Genomic DNA, 14390 nt, shown 5'->3' with positions numbered 1-14390 from the left:
ATGATGGCAGTGAAACAAGAGATGGGTTGTGGTTTGCCAGAGGATGATGGCAGTGAAACAAGAGACAGGTTGTTGTTTGCCAGAGGAAGATGGCAGTGACAAGAGATGGGTTGGGTTGTGGCTAGAGGATGATGGCAGTGAAACAAGAGACAGGTCTTGTTGCCAGAGGATAAAGCAGTGACAAGAGATGGGTTGTTGTTGCCAGATGATGGATGGCAGTGAATCAAGGGATTTGTGGTTGCCAGAGGGATGATGGCAGTGAAACAAAGAGATGGGTTGTGGCCAGAGGATGGAGAGCAGTGAAACAAGAGATGGGTTGAGGCGTTATGCCAGAGATTAATGGCAGTATGAAACAAGAGATGGGTTGTGTTGCCAGAGGATGATGGCAGTGAAACAAGAGATGGGTTGTGGTTGCCAGATGATGGCAGTGAAACAAGAGATTGGTTGTTGTGCAGCAGATGGGTTTTGGAGTGGACAGTGAAACAGGGGGTTGTGTTTCGCCAGAGGATGATGGAGTGAAAAAAACAAGAAAGGATGTTGTGCCAAGAGATGTGGCAGTGACCAGATTGTGGTGGGGCCAGAGGATGATGGCAGTGAAACAAGGAGACATGTTGTTGCCAGAGGATGATGGCAGTACAAGAGAGGGTGTGTTGTTCCAGAGATGAGGGGGCAGACAAGAGAGGGTTGTGTTGCCAGAGGATGATGGCAGTGAAAAACAAAAAAAACAAGAGAGGGGTTGGTTGTTGCCAGAGAATGATGGCAGTGAAAACAAGGGATGGGTTGTGGTTGCCAGAGGATGATGCAGTGAAACAAGAGACAGGTTGTGTTGCCAGAGGATGATGGCAGTGAAAACAAGAGGATGGGTTGTGTTGCCAGGGATGATGGCAGTGACAAGATGGGTGTGGTTTGCCAGAGGATGAGGCATGAAACAAGAGACATGGGTTGTTGTTGCCCAGAGGAGATGATGGCAGTGAAAAACAAGAGACAGTGTTGGTGCCAGAGGAGATGGCAGGCAGAGGGACAAGGTGTTGTTGAAAAGAGGGATGATTGGCAGTGAGATGTTGTTTGGGTTGCCAGAGGGGAAAAATGTGGCAGAACAAAAGCATGGTTTGTGGTTGCCAGGAGGGATGATGGCAGTGAAACAAGGGAGGGGGGGGGGGACCCGGGGGTGGGGACAAGGTTGTTTGGTTTGCCAGAGGCTTTGGATGGGCCAGTGAAAACAAAAGAGGACTTGGTTGGTTTGGTTGCCAGAGGATGGGCAGTAAAAACAAGAGATGGGGGTTGTTGGTTGGCCAGAGGAATGTGCAGTGTAAACAAGATAACAGGTTGGTTGGTTTGGCCCCCAGAGGGGGTTGATGGCAGTGAAAAACAAGAGACAGGGTTTTGGTGGTTGGGCCAGAAGGGATGATGGCCAGTGAAAAAATAAATGGGTGGAGGTTGCCAGGGATTTGGCAGGGAAACAAAGGAAGGAGGGGTTGTGGGTTTTGCCAGAGGATGATGGCGGTTGAAAACAAGAGGATTGGGGTTGTTGGTTTTGCCAGGGATGATTGGCCGTGGGGAAAACAAAATAGGGATTTGGTGGTTTGCCAGAGGGAATGATGGGGAGGAAAAAAACAAGAGAAACAGGTGGGTTGGTTGCCAGGAGGAAGATGGGCAGTGAAAAAGCAAAGGGGGAGGAGGGGTTGTTTTGGTGCCAGGAGGAGATTGGGGCCAGTGAAAAAAACCAAGAAGGGAGGGGTTTGTGGTTGCCAGAGGTGGATGGAATGGAAGTTGGGAAACAAAAAGAAGGGTTGGGTTGGTTGCCTGAGGATGCTGGGGCAGTGGAAACAAGGGGGGGGGTGGGAAAACCCAAGGTTTTGTTGGGTTGGAAGAGGATGATGGCAGGTGAAACAAAGAGGACGGGATGTTGTTTGCCAAGAGGATTGATGGGCAGGAAAACAAGAAGGGGGGAATGGGGTTGTTGGGTTGCCAGAGGCTGGAATGGCATGTTGAAACAAGAGATTGGGTTGTGGGTTGCCGAGGGATGATGGCAGGAAAACCAAGGGACAGGGGGGGGGGGTGGTGGTTGTTGCCAAGTGGGATTTGATGGCAAGTGAAACAAGAAAATAACAGGGTGTTGTTTGCAGGGAGGGATGATGGCCCCCCGGTGAAAAAACAAGAAAGAGAGGGTTGTTGGGTTTTGCCAGAGGGATGATGGCAGTTTTGGAAAATGGGGGAAAGAAGAGGGCTTGGGTTGTTTGGTTCCAGAAGGATTGATGGCCAAATGAAACCAAAAGGTGAACAGGGGGTGGTTGTGGCCAGAAAGGGGAAAACTTGTTTTGGCCAGGAATAGAAAGGAGGGTGAAACCAAGGGAGATTGGGTTGGGTGGTTCCATGGTGGGGGATGGATTGGGCAGTGGGAAAAACAAAGAGGACAGGGTTTTGTTGTTGCCAGAGGGATGGGGATGGGCAAGAAACAAAGGGAGGGGGGGGGGAACAGGGTTGGTTGCCAAGGAAGGATGGAATGCAGTGGAAAAAACAAGAGGACAGGGAGTTGGTTTGTTCCAGAGGCTGAAGGATGTGCAGGTTGTTTGGTTGCCAAAGAGGGAGGAGGCGGGAAACCAAGGGGGGTGACCAGGTTGCCTGGCCAGAGGTTTAGGGCAGTTGAAATTAAGGGAGGGACAGGAATGTTGTTTGCCAAAGTGGATGAGGCAAGTGAAAACAAGAGATTGGGTTGTTGCTGCCAGAGGATGATGGCAGTGAAATAAGAGACAGGATGTTGTTGCCAGTGGATGATGGCAGTGAAACAAGAGATGGGTTGTTGTTGCCAGAGGATGATGCAGTGAAACTAGAGACAAGCTGTTTTTGCCAGAGGATGAAGGCAGTGAAATAAGAGACAGGTTGTTGTTGCCAGAAGATGATGGTAGTGAAACACGAGACGGGCTGTTGTTGCCAGAGGATGATGGCAGTGAAACAAGAGATGGGTGTGGTTGCCAGAGGATGATGGCAGTGAAACAAAAGATGGGTTGTTGTTGCCAGAGGATGATGGCAGTGAAACAAGAGACAGGATGTTGTTGCCAAAGGATGATGCAGTGAAACAAGAGATGGGTTGTGGTTGCCAGAGGATGATGGCAGTGAAACAAGAGATGGGTTGTTGTTGCCAGAGGATGATGGCAGTGAAACAAGATAGGGTTGTTGTTGTCAGAGGATGATGGCAGTGAAACAAGAGGTGGGTTGTGGTTGCCAGAGGATGATGGCAGTGAACAAGAGATGGGTTGTGGTTGCCAGAGGATGATGGCAGTGAAACAAAAGACAGGCTGTTGTTGCCAGGGAATGGTGGCAATGAAACAAGAGATATACTCGATTTTCAATGGAATGAAATATTGAGTTTAGGTTAGAGGCAAAGCACTGGAACCTCTGAGGTCATTCACCGCCAGAAAGGAAATTGAAAGTAGGTAGGTTTGTTTGGAAGGTGTAATAGGATGAAAACTCGCAATCGCACTATGATAATAATATGAATGAAAGTACAATACAAGGAATGAAGGCGGTTGCAACTAGGGGCGTAAGGGACGCTGCAAAGAATCTTTAGTAATGCCTACAGTGCACCCCACGACGGCAGTACCGCCACAGGGGACATGATTTTGAAATCTCAAAGAAAAGAGGTTCCAATACGCATTGAAGAATGATGCTTCCAAAAATGTCAGGTAAAGCATAAGCAGTATTTTATTTATTTTTTGTAAAGGACACTGGGTAGAATTTTGTACGAACTTCGGGAATTTAAAGTGGCAGTAACTTATATAATATTCCCTTCGGCAATTCAAGAGAAGGTCTCTGCTTTCGGCTCGAAAAGTTTAATTCGGTAAATAGAGCGTTGTCTTCAATGGGGTTCAGGTGTCAGGGGCTTCTGAATGCGCAACATATCATTCTCCAGAAAGAATCATTAAAACACTCGCCTAAGTTCATGGGACTTGTAACTGACTTAATGACATCCAGATGCCTTTCGCTGCTAACCATGTCCTGCTTTGCTTGAAACTCTGTCACTTTAATGAAACTTAGTCACTTTCAACTATTTTCGTGTAAAGTATCGTAAAAATAGTTCCTAAGAATTATTGTTGAATTGATTCTACAATTAGTTCATATAGAATGTCTTAATGTAAACCTTCGGCGTTTACTTTTATCACTGAAAAATCTGTGTCAATACTTTTAAAAAAAGTGATATTTTAACCCTTGATAAAAGTGGACATTAAACTTCAGTGATAGATAAAAAAAATGGTCTCTTCTATCTTGCTGACTCAACATGGCTTAATAATCTTGCCCACTTATTCTAAACACCTAAATCCCTAAGAAGACAATTTAGATTTGTAATTTTGTAAAGACATAGTGGCATCAACTTTTTTATAAGCTAACAAATCCCTTAGTGGAAACGATTAGTCACTGTTCAGAGTTCAGATTACCTAAGCATTACACGCGGATCATATGCAAACAATATCTGAGCGTTTCGATAAAATGAGAATATCAAAGCCGTAGCTATAAATGGAGAAAGGAAAATTTGCATAGATTAATACAGATAAATGCACTTGTGATACGGTGAATGATTGTTTTCCACAAACGAGGAAGCATATCATGTTGAATACTGAGATTTAGTGGTGAAAAGATATTAGGCATGGATTGCAATGGAATAAAAAATTTTAGCGCAGAGGTCAAACACTGGGCACCCTGAGGTCACTCAGCGTTGAACCAGAGTGAACAACTGATGGGAGGTACACTGACGGCACAACACCCCCCCCCCCTCCCACCCCGAAAAGATATCAAGGAATTAAAGTTTGAAAATTAACGTTAACGGAGGAAAAACCTCGCTTTTGCACCATACTTTGTTTGCTTGGTGTTTTTTTTTTACGATGCATGGTTATTCAGCAACGGGACCAACGACTTTACGTGACTTCCGAACCACGTCGAGAGTGAACTTCTATCACTAGAAATACACAGCTCTTACCCCTCAATGGAATGCCCGAGAATCGAACTCGCGGCCACCGAGGTGGCAGGCCAAGACCATACCGATCACGCCACTGAGGCCCCTGTTGCACTATGAATCAATTGATAGGAGAGGGTGAAAAGTAAGAGAAAGAAAATATGAACGGAGGTACATTAATAGGAATGAAGGGGGTAGCAGCTAAGGGCCAAAGGAACACTGCAAAGAAACTTATGTAATACCTACAGTGCACCGCATGAGGTGCACTGACGGCAATAACCTCCTAAGGAGAGCTTAAATAATCTAATGATTCCTTTTACCACTGATGAAAAGGATAATCAAAGATTAAATATGATTTCAAAAAAGAAATAGCAAATACATACTTCTCATAAGAGCACTTGCTAATAATTCTGCTCATGGCAATAAATTTACTGATCAGCCAAGAATAGCATGACAATATAAAATATCGAATTCTTTTAGACTAAACAACGTCATTTCTTTGCTATGAGATTTCAAAAGACTCTCAAAGAAAAACTAAATTTAAACTGATGAATATATCGTCACAAGCAAAAGCTCGCTGCAAGTATATTAGATCATCAACGCTGTAATGAAGGCCATACTACGCTGTTGTGAACAGGCCAGGAAATCCACACTGACACTGAACGCGTCTTGAATGTCTGCCAAAGGGATGTTTTTCATTAGCGAAATTAGAGCAAAATGATTAGCGAATGGAGTTTCTTCTATGCTTCATTAACCGTAAAACCAGCCGAGAGAGAGTAGAGGATAGAGAGAAGAGGAGAGAGAGAGAGAGAGTAGTGCATAAAATGCCGTGCCGTTAGTCATTTGTGGAATTTAACACAAGAAACAAAATGTGTTTTTCTATCTTTCTTACATCGTGGAAATTTTTTTAAATGTATTTCTTTATCTTTCCTGCATCATGAAGGAATAATCCAGTCAGTAGTTTAGTAGCAGATGAACAGGTTTCGACCTCATGCTTGCATACTAGCAGCACAAACTGCTTTCTAACCATCAGTGCCTCAACACTCTGGGTAGCTCATAAAAAATATATATAGGGTATTTTACTTATGAATGGTTAGTTATACAATAATCTGACAGAAGTAATGATGGAGAGATGTACGGAAATAGAATTACAACTGTAGACATGAATTTTATCAGAATTAGAAAGTTAAGATTATTATTATTATTATTATTATTATTATTATTATTATTATTTTCGGAAGGAGACCCTCTCGTAGACATGTTTTGTTAAAAAATAACTGCTGCTTCAGCACTATTAATCTTATAAAGAGTCTTCTCTATCTTTCTGATGACGGCTTTCTCGTTGTTGCTTAGACTGGCGAGCAACGCACCAAAGGGCATGGTAAAATTCGGTTGAGTCATTTGATTTATTATTGCTTATACAATTCTCTCTCTCTCTCTCTCTCTCTCTCTCTCTCTCTAACGCGACGTTCCTCCTGATCGACAGGACATTATCAAGCGATAACTGCTGAGGGGACTGATTTCCAGTGGTTGTTGTTTAAGATTAAGCTGGCCTTGTGCCAGCACGGGCTCTTGCTCACAGAGCAGCCCACCCGTAACAGTATTCCAGTGGCGATTCAGTGGCGAGTCCTTCTCCTTTTATCGTGGTGTTGCAAGCTCTCCAGTACGGTCAGAGCACTTTCTCCGGTAGGTCGAGTTTTTATTGGTTCCGGGAAGGTGACTCATACGGCGGGGTGTTGACTAGTCTTGCAGACCTTCTCAGGTAGGGGGTATCACCGGGAGCCTCTTGATTGGCTTCTACCTGCGTGACGTCCACCCCTGGTATTATTCTCATGTCCGGTGTTCGTTCCATGCGCGCTGGTACTTTCGTTAGGGGAGAGGGGTGTGGTCCTCCTCACACACGTCGGTATCAGGAACGCTTCTTGGGTGGTATTGAGGGGGAGGCTTTTTCTCGTCGAGGATGAGCAGCGCTTCTAGGGAGACGCAGACGTCGTGGGGTCAGGTGCTCTCCCGATGATCTTAGTATTCCTGACGATGTCGTCTTCTCGTGATGTTTATGCTGGTGTACTGCAAGGGCGTGCTGCCTAATGGCGCCCTCCTGGGCGTGGCAGGAAATCCTTTTTGACAGGCGCATCGTCGTCATGCCGATGTAAAATCCCAGGGCATCCTTGGGCGGGGCATACGTATCGGTAGACGACGTTGGGGACTGCTTCAGGGGGTCTCCTGCGGTGGGAGGGGTTGTTCTTCATCAGGAGGTCTTTCGTACGCCGATTCTTGTAGTAAATAATGAGGGACACTCTCTTTCCTTCCTCCATGGGGCGGACGTGTTCCTCTATTATTTTCTTCATGGCTGCTTCTTCTTCCTTGTATTGGTGGTGCATGAAGGCTTTATAAAAAAGTTTGATATCCTCCGGGGGCGGAATGTTTCCTTCTCTCTTCCTCCGTCATGTACCACTTGTCAAGGGCGGCTCGAGTTTCTCGGTTTACGAGTTATTATTATTATTATTATTATTATTATTACTTCAGTAGAGGAAACCTATTCAAATGGAACAAGCAACGCAGGGGGGGGGGCCCATAAAACTTAATTGAGACTCAATGTTGGTTTCAACCTCCAACAGCAGACCCCACACTGCAGCATTAACTGATCAGGATACCGAGCCAGTGATTTTTCATCGCCTTGTGGGGAGACAATCCTGCGACACCTGAGTGGCGTACCACAACACTAACCACTATCCCAGCGGACCAGCAAGGACATGACAAGGAAGAGAGAGTATGGAGTGAGAAACTACATAAAATTGTACCAAGAATGAGGTAAGAGGAATGAGCAGAAAATGAATTTAAAATGTTCAGAGTTGGTTTCCAATTTGGAAGACAGTTTCAAAGAGCACAGACTCATAAGGAAGAAAAAGGTTCTTCTACAGAGAAATGCGTGATAGGTTAGTGGGATAACGGTGTTGACTAGAATACTGTTTAAATACAGGTGCAAAAAGTTAAGTATATCTTAGTTTTACCAGACCACTGAGCTGATTAACAGCTCTCCTAAGGCTGGCCCGAAGGATTAGATATTCTTAACGCAGCTAGGAACCAATAGGTTTCGTAGCAACGGGACCTAGTACAGCTTGTAGTGGGATCCGAACCAAATTATATGGAGAAAAGAATTTCTATCACCAGAAATAAATTCCTCTGATTCCGCGTTGGCCGAGCGGAGAATCGAACTTCGGACCACCAGATTGGTAGGTGAGCACGAAAACCAACGAGGAAAAAAAATACAGGCGCAGCAGAGGGAAGCGTCATGAAAATGAAGACTAGAATAGGTGATTAAGAAGAATGTGATGGACCTCATTTGTAAAATACGATTTCTTGAAGAATGTTAACCAATGTAATAAATGACAGAGTAAACAAACGTTGTTATTTAGAGAAGCTTTCTCAGAGAATGAGAATTTGTTTGTAGTAACTAATTCAAGAATCATCTTCTCAGCTTTATCCCTATTCGGGGTCGCCGTTTTTAATGAGTCTCTTCCATCTACCTCTGTAACTAATTCAAGAATAGTCTGGAGTAATAAGGATCTGGAAATTATTCTATAAGTGAATATTGAGGATCTGAAGTCAAAAGAAAGCAGACAAGAACTTGACAGGGTAAGAGGAGTTATGTTAAGGCAGAAAGAAAAGTATCGAATTGATCAAAATGGTGAGTAAGGGCGAGTCACGGATTTCAATCGGTATTTTCCAATAACTCGTTGTAGCAGAGACACGAAAAGTTAACAGTCACACGACCGAATCGTAACTACTGTAAACAGATACTCTTCTTCCTATAACGGACGACGGTTTAAAGGTCGTTCACCCAAGTTAAGAGTCGTGGAAACCAGGCAGGGGTTACTGAGGTCTCGGCAGGTAGGCCTACGGACCCAAAAGCTCCCTTTCTCAACTCACACAGAAGGTATGATCGTTTATCAGTGAAATCAATTCATCCACGAATAAGCCTGAACTATGGATCATACCACTGTACAGTCCTAGCTAAAACCCTGAGCTACCAGGACTATGTATGTGCATTTAGCCGAGTAATATTTAATACTACTTATGTAAAGATCGACTGACTTTATCTGAAAAATTTCTATAGCCTGCATGCCGTTATTGTAGCTTACTTCTAAAACGGCAATCGCACAAAGACTGTAGTTTATTTCTAAAACAGCAAAAGACATTAAAGAGAAAGTTTCTTCTAAAATTCTTCCCACAATAACATGGCGTCGATTCTTAGTCACAAGGTAATGCTGCAATTAAGTATATCTTAGTTTAACCAGACCAATGAGCTGATTAACAGCTCTCCTAGGGCTGGCCCAAAGGATTAGATATTTTTACATGGGTAGGAACCTATTGATTACCTAGCAACGGGTCCTACAGCTTATCGTGGGATTCGAACCACATTATATCGAGAAATAAATTCCTCTGATTCCACGTTGGCTGAGTGGGGAATCGAACTCCAGACCACCGAATTGGAAGGCGAGCACGTTAACCATTTGTTCAACGCGGACCTTACTGTATAGCTGCAATTACTACCCTGCCTATTTCACACAAAATTGGAGTGAGAACTCAAAAAATGCCAGAAAATGTACCGATGTTTCACTGACTAAAATATTCACCATTAGGGAGCAGGTTACAAAGGAGTGAATGAGCCGCAATTGTCAAAGTACGTAGAGGAAAGGTAATAGTTTAGGGAGCGATTGAAAGAAGGTCATTATAGCTATAAATCTGCGGGGAAACATTTGTCTGAGAAAGAGTGAATTGTTTGGAGACATTTCAGAATACTGAAGAACTTCATCCATTTTTAAAACCCATAATAAAAACAGGCACTTTTCCACATATATAAATAAATATATGTGGAAATGGGGAAATATGAAACAATGGAAACGGTGATTGATATCTCTTCACAGAAAAGTTCTAAATTACTAATTTTAGCTTGCCAACAAAGGACTTCACTTTTCGGGAAATGCATTGAAATAAAATTTTCCACTGAATAAAATCATCAGACACTAATATATTACCAAGTCAAAAAATATATGAAACATTTTGAAACGCTCCATCGCATTGATTAAGTGTCGAATCTTATGAACATTCAAAACCAAAAATAAATACTGAAGCATATCAACTCAATATTTTTCTTGAAGCCTGATAGACGGAAAAGAAATCATTCGTTTATGGCGTCACGCTTGTGCCGGAAAATAAAAAATTCGGCTGATTGTCACTTGCTAATCAGGCTGGGAATGGAGCCGAAGTTATAAGTGCCAGTGTGTGACAACGGTTATGACATGTTTTAACGGTTAGTGGAGTCGATAAGAGCCGCCGTTAAGAACTGTTATGTTCCTCATGAGTGCCCCCCCCCCCCCCCCTCCCCCCCCCTCTCTCTCTCTCTTCTCTCCTCTCTTCTCTCTCTATCTCTATTCTCTCCTCTCTCTCATCCTCTCTCTCATCTCTCTTCTCTCTCTTTGGTACCACTCTCGACTCACAACGGAGGAACCCGTGATCGATCCCAATGGCCAGGCGAGGAAAGAGACGGCACGAGGCAGTTTCCTTACAAAGCCAGTATGCTTTGATGACTTGAGCAACGAATAATATACGTGGATGCTAGCCGACTGTTGTGGGTCACAGTTGGGATGGAAGACAAATTACAAACGTGGATGATAGAGAATCATCCTACTTGTAAATGTATATAATCAAATCACATTTAACAAGGCGCTAAACGACCTCCAGCTTACTCGAGACACGTGCAAGACTTTCCCTTCACGCATAAGTTGCAAAAACTTAACGTGAAGTGGTCTTTGTAATTAATACTCATACTTAGTACTAATCATACTAAAAACAAAGATCAAATAAAAAGGATACAAACTGAACACGTTCATATATTCTCAGTTATAAGTGGAAACACGAAATAATCGAACAGAAACACAGCCTAAATTCAAGACACCAAATAAATTAAAACGATCTAAAATCTACGGTCATATGGGACCTTTACCAACGAAAATTTAAACAAATACACTATATTTTATAAGAAATAATTTGTTTGTACTATTTAACTACATAATTTATTCTTTATATTTCCACTCTAATTAATGAATCATAAATAGCCTCTCCTAAAATTCCCGAATCTTTAACTCAACGCGAAACACCTTTTTCAGATCTTTTTAGGTTCTTCCATAGACCTATCTTACAACCCAGCCCCCACCAACAACAACCAAATAGTTTGAAGGCTTACTCGCCGAGTAAGCGAAATTGGGGAATCTATGAAGTCATTTTAACCCCACTACCGGTCAAGTCATTCATGAGATATTTTCTTTACTCTTTTTCTCTCCTCACGGAATCAGCTGAACAATCTTTCTCCTTTCCTCACACTTGTTCCTCTAAACATCGATGCTTTTAAAACGATAGTAATAATTAAGTTCACAAAAGTATGTATGCATAACAGAAAAGATTAAATTCTGAAACTGAGGTCATTATGTCTTCTTGTCTATCTCTTACTGAACTTGTCCTCTTTAGGAGTAATAAAACAACATCTAAGTATTTCGTCAGATGAAATAGTGAGTTGAAATCATCACCGTAAAATATGAGTTGTAAACAACCAACAAATAAATGTTTAATTGCGTCCAATACCGTCACCTCTGGCTGTACTGGCCCCTTTGACTTGACGCAGGTGTCGGAGAGATTTTGAAGCGTTTTGAAACTTTTTGGGGTTGATTGTGAAAGTTTATGTGTACGGAAGGTTGAAGAGCTAAAGTTTACAAATGTCACAGTGCTGACTGGATATTGCAGAGCTAAACTGTAATGAGCGGCGATTTTCGAAGTTCTCGTAAAAAATAAAACACATTCTTGAATGAGTCCTGTTCTATGAGACAATGGAAGGCAAGATAATGGTGCGACGTTTGTTTTTATCGGTGTTGGATTAATGGAAATCATTAAAATCTTACTGGAGTTTGTCTTAAGTCTTTACACATGACGGCCGATTTTAAAAAGAGGAGACTCATGGGGAGAGTAAGACAGGAAGCTCGTAGCATTCATGGAACAGGTGAAGAATAAATCACGAGTTGAAAGATGTTATTTTCTCGAGAGACTCTTAAACCTGTTCCGTTTTCACTGCTATCAACCGTTTCCTTTGTTTTTAGCTCGAATGACAGAAAATAATATACCTCGAGTTTGTTTTGTTTTGTTTGTTTGTATGGTGTTTTTACGTTGCATGGAACCAGTGGTTAATCAGCAACGGGACCAACGGCTTTACGTGACTTCCGAACCACGTCGAGAGTGAACTTCTATCACCAGAAATACACATCTCTCACACCTCAATGGAATGCCCGAGAATCGAACTCGCGGCCAACGAGGTGGCACGCTAACACCATACCGACCGCGCCACTGAGACGCAATATACCTCGAGTGAGAAGGAAATACACATGGAGAAATGCAGAGATATAAGAAACGTTTGTACAAGGCTACCACAGATTAGATAGTATGCTGCGGAGTTCTGGTAAGACACAAAACATAGAAATGATAGAAGAAAAATGGGTGCAAATGGTACAGAAATTGGAAGTTTGGTGGAGTGAGAGAAGGAGCGAAGTGAAATTGATGAAGTGGCCCGAGAATTAAGACCAAAGTCCATCGGTTTATTGAGTATGAGCAACGCGAAAGGAAAGGTAATGGCCGACGATGTCCAACCTGTGAAGCTCCTGTGAAGGTTCAAAGGTGACTAAAGGCAGTAATTGTACCCGGGACAATATCCTTTATCATTTAAGCAGTTAATGTTAGAATATGTTATTATTGTTATTTCATATATATACAACATAAGGCAAAGTTACTGTCAGCCAAATCCCCTTCTATTTCTTTATTTATTTTCTTACCAGATTAATCCATGCTCAATTGTACTGGATTTTCTACCCGGATTTGATGGGATCTCAAAGTTGGGAGAAGTGAAACTTCATATTCTTTTGTGACTGGGAGACAAACTGCATTTATTTTCTGTTAATTTATTCCTTTGTTTATTTATGTACATTTGTATAATGCTTCTTCATCCTCTAGCACATCACACAACAACCTGTACGAGAAGATCAAAGGACTGACTAATACTTTTTCAATTAATTAATTTTGCCACGTTATGCATTTTAAATGTTAATTCTTATTATCTATTTCGAAGTCTTTTACAATTATTGATAATTTTATTCCAGCTAATTAACAGAGCTGAATAGCCTTTCGCTTTCATCAATAATACTTAACTTCTTCCATTTCAGTGAATTATTTCTTTAAGCGAACTGTTAGATGCAACACTGAGTAAAGTGTGTTGCTGTATAGTGCTTCCACCTTCCAGGCAGTGTGGCACCTAACAGAATTGACCAGCGCACAACGCTAGTTACTAATCTGCTCAAGTGACCAGCAGTATGAGCATAGCTTGTTTCCATTCACTGCCGAAATACGAGAAGCCTACCTTTTCTATAGTTCACTAATATTATGGCCGTTCTCAACTAATCCATTAAGTTTAGCGTCACGAAAGGAAATAAATCTATTACTATATTTCTTTTCCTCTCTTTCATGTGTATGGAAATATTCATTCAATAGGATCTTTGATGATAGAGGACGTGGTTTTTTGAACTTTCAAATGATAACTGTTACGTTGTGACTACCTAAAATGTACAGGATCTGTACAATAAAAGGCAGCCTTGTCCTGAAGATAAGCATAAGCCCCGTAGGAGGTTAATGCCGTCAGTGGACCACATACGGTGCACTGTGGGCATTACTTAAGGTTCTTTGCAGCGTGTCTTCGGCCCCTAGTGCAACCACATTCGTTCCTTTTACTGTACCTCCTTTCATACTCTATTTTTTATCTTACTTTCCACCCCACCTTACAATTGTTTCAAAGTGTTACTGCAAAGTTTTCCTCCTGTAAGACCTTTCAAACCTTTTACTGTCAATTTCCATTTCAACTCTGAATGACCTCATAGGTCCCAGTGCTTGGCCTTTGGCCTAAATTCTGTATTCAACTCAACGCCATTGATAAGCATGAGAGTCAGGGGAACAAAGAAAAGCAAGACTATGTGAAGGGAGTGACACAATTTCCCTCTTGAAAGAAAAGAACAACAAAGAAACTTGTCAAGAATGGCGGCAGAAATTCGCTCAACGGCGTCATTCAGGGATTCAACATTTCCCTTCGCTCCACGGGACGGAGGGAGCAACTATTGCAACAAATAAGAAAGAAATGGGCCGCCTTATAGCGGAGAATAACAAGATCGGAAGAGGTGTATAGCTGGGTCACTAATGAAAATAATTATTCCACTCTGTTGTATCGAGTAGATAAAGATGAAGCTACTAAATACGGGATCAGCATCCTAAATAAGAATGGGTAAGGTCTACATCAAGTCTTGGTAGCCAAGATGAAGAAAATGAGTTATCAAAACGAAATACATTACCTCGT

At 42.2% G+C, this 14390-nt stretch overlaps 1 protein-coding gene across 2 annotated transcripts in view; it reads right to left on the bottom strand.

Moving 5' to 3' along the window:
* LOC135200187 (cell adhesion molecule DSCAM-like) overlaps positions 1-14390 on the bottom strand; it is a 361028-nt gene that overhangs the window by 111857 nt on the left and 234781 nt on the right. The gene's annotated exons all lie outside the window — the stretch shown is intronic.

The sequence above is a fragment of the Macrobrachium nipponense genome, chromosome 26 (genome assembly GCF_015104395.2).
Source record: "Macrobrachium nipponense isolate FS-2020 chromosome 26, ASM1510439v2, whole genome shotgun sequence".
Classification (NCBI taxonomy): Eukaryota; Metazoa; Arthropoda; class Malacostraca; order Decapoda; family Palaemonidae; genus Macrobrachium; species Macrobrachium nipponense.
The sequence above is the reverse complement of the archived record's forward strand: the minus strand, read 5'-3'. Positions and strand labels throughout refer to the sequence as shown.